Raw genomic sequence first — 10,438 nt, 5'->3', positions numbered from 1 at the left:
GCGAAACAGGTTGTCCTCTGCATCTCTGGCATGACCACAGGCTGGGCCACTTGGAGGTTGGTTCTTGGCCACATGTGGCCCCCCGGCCGCTGATTGAATAGGCCTGACATATAGTGAGAGAATGATACCACATCACATCTCAAAGCAGCTCACGGCTGCTGGGATCCTTTAGCTCATGTTTCCAGTGGGTTGTAGTTTGACACATCTGCACCCTGAGTGAAGTTATCAGAGTTGCCCCCTGTGACTTTAGGTGTTCTAAAGCATGCATACTACATCAGCATGCTTTGCCTGGATATGAGGTTGATCCTCTGATTTGTTCGAGTTACTGCACCTCTGTCATAAAGTAAAAATATTTAACACTTTAAAGTTTAGTTTAACTCCTAATACAGCCACTTTTAGAGTGTTAAATTTAACTCTATATGAGTTTAATTACCACTGTGAATTTTGTTGTGTATTTAACTTTACCTGAACAACCCGGTTGGAAGTTTATTCTCATTTTTCTTGCCAAAAGGAGATATCATATTTATCTTACAACTCCTCAGCAGCTAACCAGTACTTAAACTTTAAATTAAATGTGGTTTAATTTACTTGAATAAATTTGTAGTCCTGTTCTTTTACTTCTACTAAAATTTAACCTGCTAACTGTACTTTTACTTAAGTTGTGCACTTTTCCACCTCTGCTTCTTAATGATAGTCATCCATCAGGACTTTAGAATTTCAGCCCGATGGCACTGTCTGGAAAATGAGGGATTATGAAGCCTTAGCTATCAAATTTATTTTGGCCTCATACTTGACTGCATTTCTCTACATTTATCTCATGATAATTTTACATTCATACTAAAGCTATAGATACTTGTTACCAGGGCTTGTCACTTTACACTGGCCAACTAGCCAAATGCAGGTGGATTTCAGCTGTGGCAGGTACCAGATTGACTTCAACTAGCCTCTTTAGCCTGTGGAATTTATCAATGTCACAACCTCAGCATTCTCTGGTGGATATTTGTCTGAGTGAGAAAAACTGTATAAACTTAGTATCCATTAAAGAAGGAAATGGAGTATGTGTTTCATCTCATACCAGACATACCCAGTTTGGTATGTAATACATAGTTTCCAATCAACACAACTGTGGCCAGCGGAAATGCTCGGTGGCTAGTAACTTTTCAAAAACAAGTAGCCACGGTGGCCAGTGAGCAAAAAAGTTAATGTCAAGCCCTGCTTGTTACTTTCAAAATAAAATTAGAACCACCTAAAATGATCAGGTTGTATTTTTAAAACTTCTTAAATTCTCATTCAAATCAAATGTTAGCCTCTCTGCTGAAACAGACATTTAATAAGGGATAAAGTAATGGTTTTCTACATCTTAACACCCTATTCTCTTAAATCCATCTCCCTATTTGTTGGCTGGGATTAATGATGTGAAGTTTGTGCAGAGTCAGTAAAATACACATAGCCAACATGATATGTAGTCATGGTAACACTGTTTTAGGCACAAAAACAATAATGGATGTGTCCCATGAGAGGAGGGGTTTGACAGTTTTACACTACCCTAAAAATGAAACCCATGAACACACTGTGTGTCTGTAAGAGTCAAACGTTGAGTGAAACATTCCTTCATCCCTGCCGATGCAGAGCTACACTCTGAAGTGCATGCTTGCAAAGCTAATCTTCACACACACACCCATACTCAACAAAAACTCTCATAAAAGCATAGATTAAACTTGATGTCAATAGAAAATTAAACATTTTCAAGAATTCACATTAAATTACTTTCCAGAATCCTTTAGCTTAGTTTAAGTTAGTTTGGAGCCTGTAGTGTGATTTTATGTGACAGGCAGATGGAATCATCATGGCTAACAACCTCCCTCAGAAGACGACATGAACACAACCCCTCTGCTGCTGCGTTTATGTGCCTGTGTGTGTGTGTGTGTATTAGTGTGTGTATTAGTGTGTGTGGTGAACAGTCAGTGCTTTCTTTGTGTCTCCTTACTCTTGTTTGATTGAAAGAGGGACAGATACACACAAGCCACTTTGTTTCTCTGTGTATTTGCAGCCTATGGATTTGACCATTGTTTCTCCAGAAGAGAGTGGGAGGGGGTACAGTAGACAAGAGAGGTTGGTACAGCCGTCTCTGACTGTCCTGCCTACAGGCACACACCACATTTCAGTACATTTTCATGTGTCCAAACTTTAGAGTTCCTCATTTTTTCTCTTAAATCACTGAGATCATTGCGTCAGGCTTGTGTGCACGTATACGTGTATGCCACATGGCTGGTTCTTGTTGCCATGGCGACATTATGGGCACGGAGATGGCGGTGGCAGGTTGGGGTCAGGCACAGCGGGGCATGGGGCTGAGATTAACTGTGACTGTGACTCTGGAGAGTGGAGAATAAAACAGCAGGCTATGAAGGACCGACATGACCTCCCTCTCCTCTCCTCTCACTGCTGGCTGCAGATCCAAAGGAAACTTTATTGTTCAGCATTTGGGCTGCAAATTTCAAGATCAGACTTTCACTTGTCTCTGTAAAACCTTGCTCAGCACTCTGGGAGGTGTGTGTGTGAGTGTGTGTGGTATGTTCAGATACTGAAAAAAGCATAGCACAATACTTGTTGTTCTTTTTATTAAGAAAAAGAACTTTTTATTTAGCACTGATGAATTAAATTTCAAAGCTAATAATAACTGAGCGACATTAGGAGGGACCAACATTCCTCAGACACTCCCCGTCTTTCTAGTGCTCCTGAGGTGTTTCAGATAAAGTAAAGGTTAAACTGTCTGCAGTTCCAGTACTTTTGCCGGTCTTTCTCAGCACTATCTGGCCCTCTTGTCTAAAACCAACCTTGTGTTAGTAGGACAGAAGGGTCCATTGTTTCTGCTGGTTGTTCTGATGGATGCCTGGCCAATGACTTCAGCTTGGCCATGAACTGCCTCCTTATTCTCCTATAGGACTGGGATCACAGCTGTGCCGGTCTGGGCATGGGACCACAGCTGAGAGGTATCGAGAGGTCCAGTTAGGTGCTGGACATATATAGGTCCACAGGGGACATGAAGATCTATAGGTACAGATCTGAACCCTTACAAAGTCAAACTCACATTATTGACACATTCTTTTTTGAAAATAATATAGATTTTTTTTTTCTTCCCAGCAGGTTAATTTATCTTGGTTACAGGGGCGTAGCATTGGGCCCACAATAGAGAGGGACCCTTGAAGAGCCTACAATTAAAAGTGTGTTTTTATCCATTTTTTTCTGAGTAATTAGTGTCATTATTTATCAAAAGCAACAAAATGAATGGGTCAACAGACTGAAATTTGTATCAAATAGGGTAAAATAAACACTGGAGGGCCTCAACTCCTCCCTTAAAAATGTCCAAATGGTATAGTCCAGCACTGTGAAATAATGCAAGTAAATTCAATTTAACTATAGTCAAAACATTGCTCTTAAATGGAGAAATTATGCTTCAAAAATACATTAAAAAATCATATATAATCATAAAAAATGATGCAACATTTGTTGCTTGACCACCCAGTTAAGGGGCGCCCTGTGCAATATTCTTTCTGGGGCCCAAAATTCCTAGCTACGCCCCTGCTTGTTTAACTAAACCTACCACAAAATACCACAAAAATAAGGATATTGTGTCTGGTAGATTATTCTTTTATAACAATGCTTCTTGGAAATAAATCTTTTACCGCTAGAAAGCCTGTTTATTCCCATGTAAATGGTGCCACATCTGTAAGGAACAGGCATTTATGGGATGAGCAGCAGAGCTGAGTATGTGGGTTACACCCATGAAAAATTTGCCAAATCTTCTCTGCCAAAGCCAAGCGGCTTGTTCTGCCACCGACTCTTGTTTGGTGGGTTGGATGATTGGAGTCTGAAAAAACAAGACATTGCAATTAAAAGTTTTTTTCATTTAACAGAGAAGAGCCTCAGTAGTGTGTGGAAGAACCATACACAGCCCCAACAGCCTGGTCACATGGCTTTCCATTCTTAGCATTTGTTGCAGGTCAGCCAGTGTGGTTGTGTTGGTCACTCTGGCACCAACAGCACACTCAAGCTGATCCCACAGGTGTTAAATGGGGTTGAGGTCAGGACTGCTGGCAGGCCATTCCTTCCTCTCCACTCCCAAAGTCTCTGATAAACCCTGCTCTGTGGGGCCAAGCAATGCCATCTTGGAGGGTGAAGTTCAGTCCCAGACTGTGGAGATATGAAATTCTCATTGGTTGCAGAATCTTATCTCGCCATCTCTCTGCATTGAAATTGGCAATCAGGCATCTGATGGCTCAAAGCTCAAAACAAGAGTCAGCAGCAACAGCAAAATACGCCGTTGGGCATTGACAGAGAAGATCTGGAAAATTTTTCATTGGCACATCCCACATTCTCAGCTCTGCTGCTCATCCCACAAATGTATGTTCCTTTAAATGTGGTGCCATTTAAAAGGGAAATAAACAGGGGTTTTCCAACTGTATAAAATTTAATACCAAGGAGTTACAACAAAGAAATAATCTACCAAACATGAATTCCCTTACTTTTGGCAGCAAGTTTATTTTTCTAGTCCCTAAAATAAATGTCAGGATGCCAGGCCATTGTACTGGAAAGATATTTTAGGCAAATTGAAAGCAGAAACAAAGTGGTTTTTACTGTTTTACATGATAAAGTGTCGAAAGACCTCCATAAATTTTCATGCAATTTGATTTACATTTAAAGTACACATACTGCCTCACTGTGCATTCAATGTTTTAGTTTAATCCGCCACAAACTGAGTCTGACTTTTCACTCAGTGCTTTGTGGAGAGCCTGAATCCACCACAGCCTTCACAGCTGAATGACATTTTCACTGGCCACCATAAAAACAAGGTTTAGAAATAGTCATTATGAATTCCTTGCTCTGCAGAATTTCTGATTTCAGTAAAATCAGAGGTCCAGTTGTCAGAATATGCATGCTACCATGGCAATATTATGTGACCAGACACAGAATTAAAAACAAATATAAGGTCTAAATAAACCCTTGGGTCAGAAAAGACCCCTACTTTAAATGTGTTAACACAAAACAACTTTACAAGTTCAAGAAAAAGCAGTAAACATGCATTAGATTCACAAATACAACTATTTCAAATAAGAATTTTGGTAGTTAAAATACCCGGAGAAAGGAGGAAACGATTTAAGAAAAGATGCATATTTTTTTTTCAAAGATGTTTTTTAGGGTGCACACTATCCCAAACCCCTGTAGCAACCATCTGAGAGCACCGTGATCTCCAACACTGCACATCACCACAAAAAGGCATTTAAGTGATCAGCATCATCAGACCTACCACACAGCATGAAACATGTGGAGCCCAGCCGTAATCACTGCACCTCTGTCTGTGGTCCAGATTCACAAGAGGGTAACAGACAATGCTGGGTGTGTACAGGAAGACAAGAAACTGTCTAAGGTAAAACAAAAGTCTAGACTCTTTAGCAGGGGTGCCCAAACTCTTTTCAGTGAAGGGCCAAAACTGTATCGGAGTGGAGGGTTGCAGGCCAAAACTAAACATTCATGTTGCAGTGCATGAAATTAAATGTGCCTATAGCATAACTGTGCAAAATAATAACTCATACAAAGTCATTTTGAAAATGGGTAACACTATTCTTTATTGTGTTTCACAGCATGAAATTACCTAACATCCATTTGTCACAAATACTAATTGGGCATACTGCCTTGAAATCAATTTTATTAACAAAGTACTCATGTTCCCAACTATTTTTAAACGTTCCCTTATCAGTGTGCCACTGCCTCACACGCTCCATCCCTGCCATGACCCTAACTTGACCCCAGCATCTTCTCACTGACTCACTCTCTGGTCATGGGCTTCCAGATCTGAGCTGACAGGAGCTCAACAGCGCCACCCTACCCGTGATGTAACACAATGTTAATTTGTGGTCAGGAGAGGAAGTGCAACAATAAATAAATATTGAAAGAAATATTTAGACTGCTGGCAGTGGTAAAATAATAATAATAATAATAAAAAAAATTGGAACATGGGCAGCGGACCAAAAATAATAGCTTGTGGGCCACGGGCCCCAAATTGGACAGCCCTGCTCTTTAGCATAATAGAAAAGTGAGTGAGGGTTTGATATATGATGAATGGATCACTCTACGTATGAAGAACAGCAGGATGGAGTCATAACTATCTCAGCATTAGTTTTTAATGGCAGCCACTTTTCCTCTGCTCCACAACAATTCTCACTTCCTGGTTGCTTGTCACATGTCATGCAGTTGACAAATCAGAGATCAGAAGGACTAAACTCTAGGTAAACATGATGGAAACTCCAGAGGCAGATTCAACATACCTAGTAACTCTCTAATATTTTAACATGTAAACCCAGGAATGACAACTCTGTAACATCAAATATGTAGATAGTTCACCGTGTAGATGTTGTTATTTCTGCTTTTTGTTTAACTTAAACTCAAAACATATATAAGTTAAAATACAGAGATTTACTTTACTGTTAAAGCTTACATTTGGTTAAACAGCATGGAAGGACTGAGTCAGGCGAAGCAATGTCAGGCAAGACCAAGTTGGCCTAGGCACAGCAAAGCAACAGTCTGGCACTTAAATCTGTACTGAAGGAAACATGAGAGAAAATCATAGACAAACCAGCTAACATACCTCAGAGGGTTATAACCCTCCTACATTACCATGCCAGTCTATGCCACCATGCTCAGGCTGGGGTCCTGATTAGGGTGGGTCTACAGGCCGGCTACTCTGGCTCAAACAGGTGATGGGGATAAAAGGCCACAATTTCCTATGGAATCAATCATGTTATTAGTGATAGGTCTACACTTAATCACATAAAACCACTGTTTATAGCCTGCCTTTTCAGTAGAAAGCTGCAGAGCACACAGGAGGGCTCAGTCAGGATCAATCAGGGGATGCTTCATCACACCTAAATTCACAATAAGTCCTTAGATGTCTGACTAAAGTCTGATCATTGAGTGTTTCTCCCCAACCTTCCCTTACCTGCACACACCAAGCAGTCCTGCCACACTGCTACCAGGATTCAGACAAAGAGAGGGTACTGATTGGCTACACCTGGCCTTATAAAGGAAGGAAACTCTACCTGGCTCTACCTACAGAGGGGAGTATTTTCACGTTTGGCTTCAGCCCTCACAGTTAGCATGTAATGCTCTTTTTGAAACAAGTTCACTGTACTAGGGTTTTTTTCTAATGAGGGTTAACTCCATGTTGATATACAGGAACATTAAAATAACATCATGAAAAACTCTTTTTTTTCTCTGTAATTTAATTTAAAAAGTTCAACTTCCATGTACTCTAGATCAATCACACACAAAGTAAAATATTTAAAGATTTTTTTTTTGTTTTAATCTTAATGCTTTAGGCTTATAGCTCCCAAAAGTCCAAAATCTTTTATTTAAAAAAAAAAAAAAAAATTACAGAACCCCAGTCAAAGAAGAAAAATACAGAAATGTTGATCTTCTAGAAAATTAAGTTCATTTATGCTTTGATCTGGGCTCCTTTCACCTGAAATACTGCATCAATGTGACATGGGATAGAGGCCCTGCTGGAGTGTTAATAAAGTCCAGGTCACTTCCAGTGGTTCCTCTCAACAGTGGTTTTCCAGGTCAGGCTAGTCAGCTGGGCAATCAAACACAGTAAAACCAGCAAATTGGTTTCTTGTAGTTCTGGCCTTACTGGGAGCAGGTTCTAGGTCCTGCTGGAGAAGGAAATCAGTATCTCCATAAAGCTTCTGAGCAGGTGGAAGCATGATGTGCTCTAAATTATCCTGGTAGAGCGCTATGTTGACTCTGGACTTGATAAAGACCAGTGGACCAACAGCAGCAGGTGGCCTAGCACCCTAAACCTTCACTGACTGTGGAGTCACAGTCAGTGAAGTCTTCCTCAGACTCTAGGAACCTGATTTACAAATTAAAAGCACAATTTACAATGAATTTACCATGCAACAGTCCAGTTTTATCTATTTTTTTCTAAATTCAGTAATGGGGAAAATTATGCTTTTCCTGATATTCTAATTTTCTGATATGCACCTGAAGAGCTTAACTTTCTAAAGGCTACTTCATTCTCCTCCTTCATTCACTCTTTATCTTCTTCAGAGTCCCAGCTCTTAGCCCAAAGGTAGCTACCCATAATCCCCTCATGAAAAGCAGTGATTCTTGGAGGCCCTTTTGCCCATCAATGAAGATTTCTCTGCTGGTTGTTAGCAGAAGACAGACCGGGCCCACTGCCATGCACAGAGACAGATGGGAGAATGAAGTCAGTGGGGGGGGAGGAGAGGATTTGGAAAGATGAACAACAGATAGGGAAAGATTTTAGCTTAAGGCCGGATAGAATAATGCAATAGAAGTTGAAATAGGTCTCCTGTAAATGACAAACAGGCAACAGTTAATGGGAAAGGCAGGGAAAGGGAAGAAAAGGAGAAAGAGCGGGGAGATCATCTTTCACGAGACAGCATGGACATGACAAATTTTTGGAATAGCAGCCAATAAAAAGGTGGCAAAGAGTGTGAGAAAGGTTGTGTAGACACTAGTATCTAAGAAGTTAGTAAACGCTCCCAGCCAGTGTGAACACGTCGTCACATTCATTCTGGAGTTAGAAGCTTCTTTGCCTTTAACTGAACAGTTGTTTTAAAATGTTTGGCATGGTTTATTTTTTAATAAATGTGCTGTATCAGAGCCAAACTACATCAAATATTCAAACTGCATGGCTGGATTGGATTTTCACCTTGCAGCATTCCAAACATCTGTCTATCTAATACATGTGTTTTTTTCTGCAATGATAATAAGATAAGTTATATATTTATGCCTAGTCAAAATTTGGAGGGATTTCTCACACTTTTCTATTGCTACTACTTCATATTTGTTTTGGATCGTTCCCACAGGAGTGTTAACCCTTGAATGCACATCTAGCACATAGCGAGGATTAGTGGAGGTGAAGCTGGGAAAAAAGCGCCAGTTTCAGGCAGGTGGTATATATCAGATCACAGGCAGAGAGGAATTCAACCTTTTGAATTTAACAGTATAGTGTGGGAAAAAAAAGGAGATTTTAGATGAAGACAGATGCTGGGATAAAGAGATTCAAGGTGGTGACAGTGCCTGAATCGTTACTGAAAATTAACTAAAGCACTGTTCACACAAAACTCCTGAAAACTCCACAAGACTTTTTGGGGTTAACTGCCTTTTCAAACAATTCTGTCTTTTTTTCCTGTCAGCCAGTATAACGTCTATTAGAAGACGGGGTGCTGATAAGTGAATGCAGCCAGAAATAACAGGGAAAAACCCACTACCAGCAAGCCATGGGCAAAATCTTTATGCATGTAATAGAACTGCTCCAAAATATTTTCTGTTGCTCTTTCTGTCATTGAACACATCCAGTCATACGTATTGATTCAAGGCAACAGCTGTCATAGCGCTGTTCTCTATTGTCACCTCCCTATGAGGAAACGTCTGTGTAGACTGGAATATAAACATCAAGGTAGTGTCAGTGACATCCCCAGTAGGTTTCTGAAGCAGACCTTTGAGGCCCGATGTTGACAGTTAACATATTGGACATGCCATGTATACTGTCCTCCTTAAGGCACAGCAACCCCAATTAGACAGCTAGCCAAATTCTTTCACAAACAACATCAGAGTCAGGATGTCGCCTTCTAGCTCCAAATATTATTGCAGACTCAAGGTGCATGAAAAAATGAAAATAGAGTGAAACTGAAAAGACAGAGTACAACCCAACAACTGTGCTGCTGCTAAACAGAGGTATCAAATGTAAAGGCACGATTAGCTCCGTACTAGACTCAAAATAATATAAGCAAAGATCAACAAATACTAAAACAGCGAGCAGCTACGTATGTAAACCGCTCTATTAAAGGCTAAACAAGCTAAATGCTAAACAGGCTACTGCTGGGATGCTAAATGATAAACGTGCTAATCACTTAATACTACATTACCTATCAGCACAAGTCAAAAGAAACCAACAGTGTTAGCATAAACAGGCAGCATCATGTGATTACGGAACAGCCTGTCATTGGCTGACAGACCCTCATAAAGGGTAAACAATATGGTGGTTAGCATTCAAGCTAGTGGTAATAAATGATCGTAATTGGATTAAAATGGATCAAAAGATGTGCAATATCAGGTTTGATTTAATCATTAAAGTCCCAAAAGTTCCAGGCTCACTGAAAATGCTGCTGCAAGGGATTCAAAGGCATCAACAGCATCAATGGGACAGCACAATAGCTAGCTTCAAGAGGAAAAACAAGTAAGAGGCAACGATTTATGGCTCAAAAGTTATTTAACTTTTGATAAACTGTGTCACTTTTTGTCATGTACAACAATGCCAGAATGAGAGGCATTTTAACGATCACGTTCAGAGAAAAACTGTCACACAGCCACCATTCTTTGCTGCTGCAGTGGATCCTTTGGCTCTTCTTCA

This window comes from Cheilinus undulatus, linkage group 3 (assembly GCF_018320785.1).
Source record: "Cheilinus undulatus linkage group 3, ASM1832078v1, whole genome shotgun sequence".
Taxonomy (NCBI): Eukaryota; Metazoa; Chordata; class Actinopteri; order Labriformes; family Labridae; genus Cheilinus; species Cheilinus undulatus.
Note: the sequence above shows the minus strand (reverse complement) of the source record.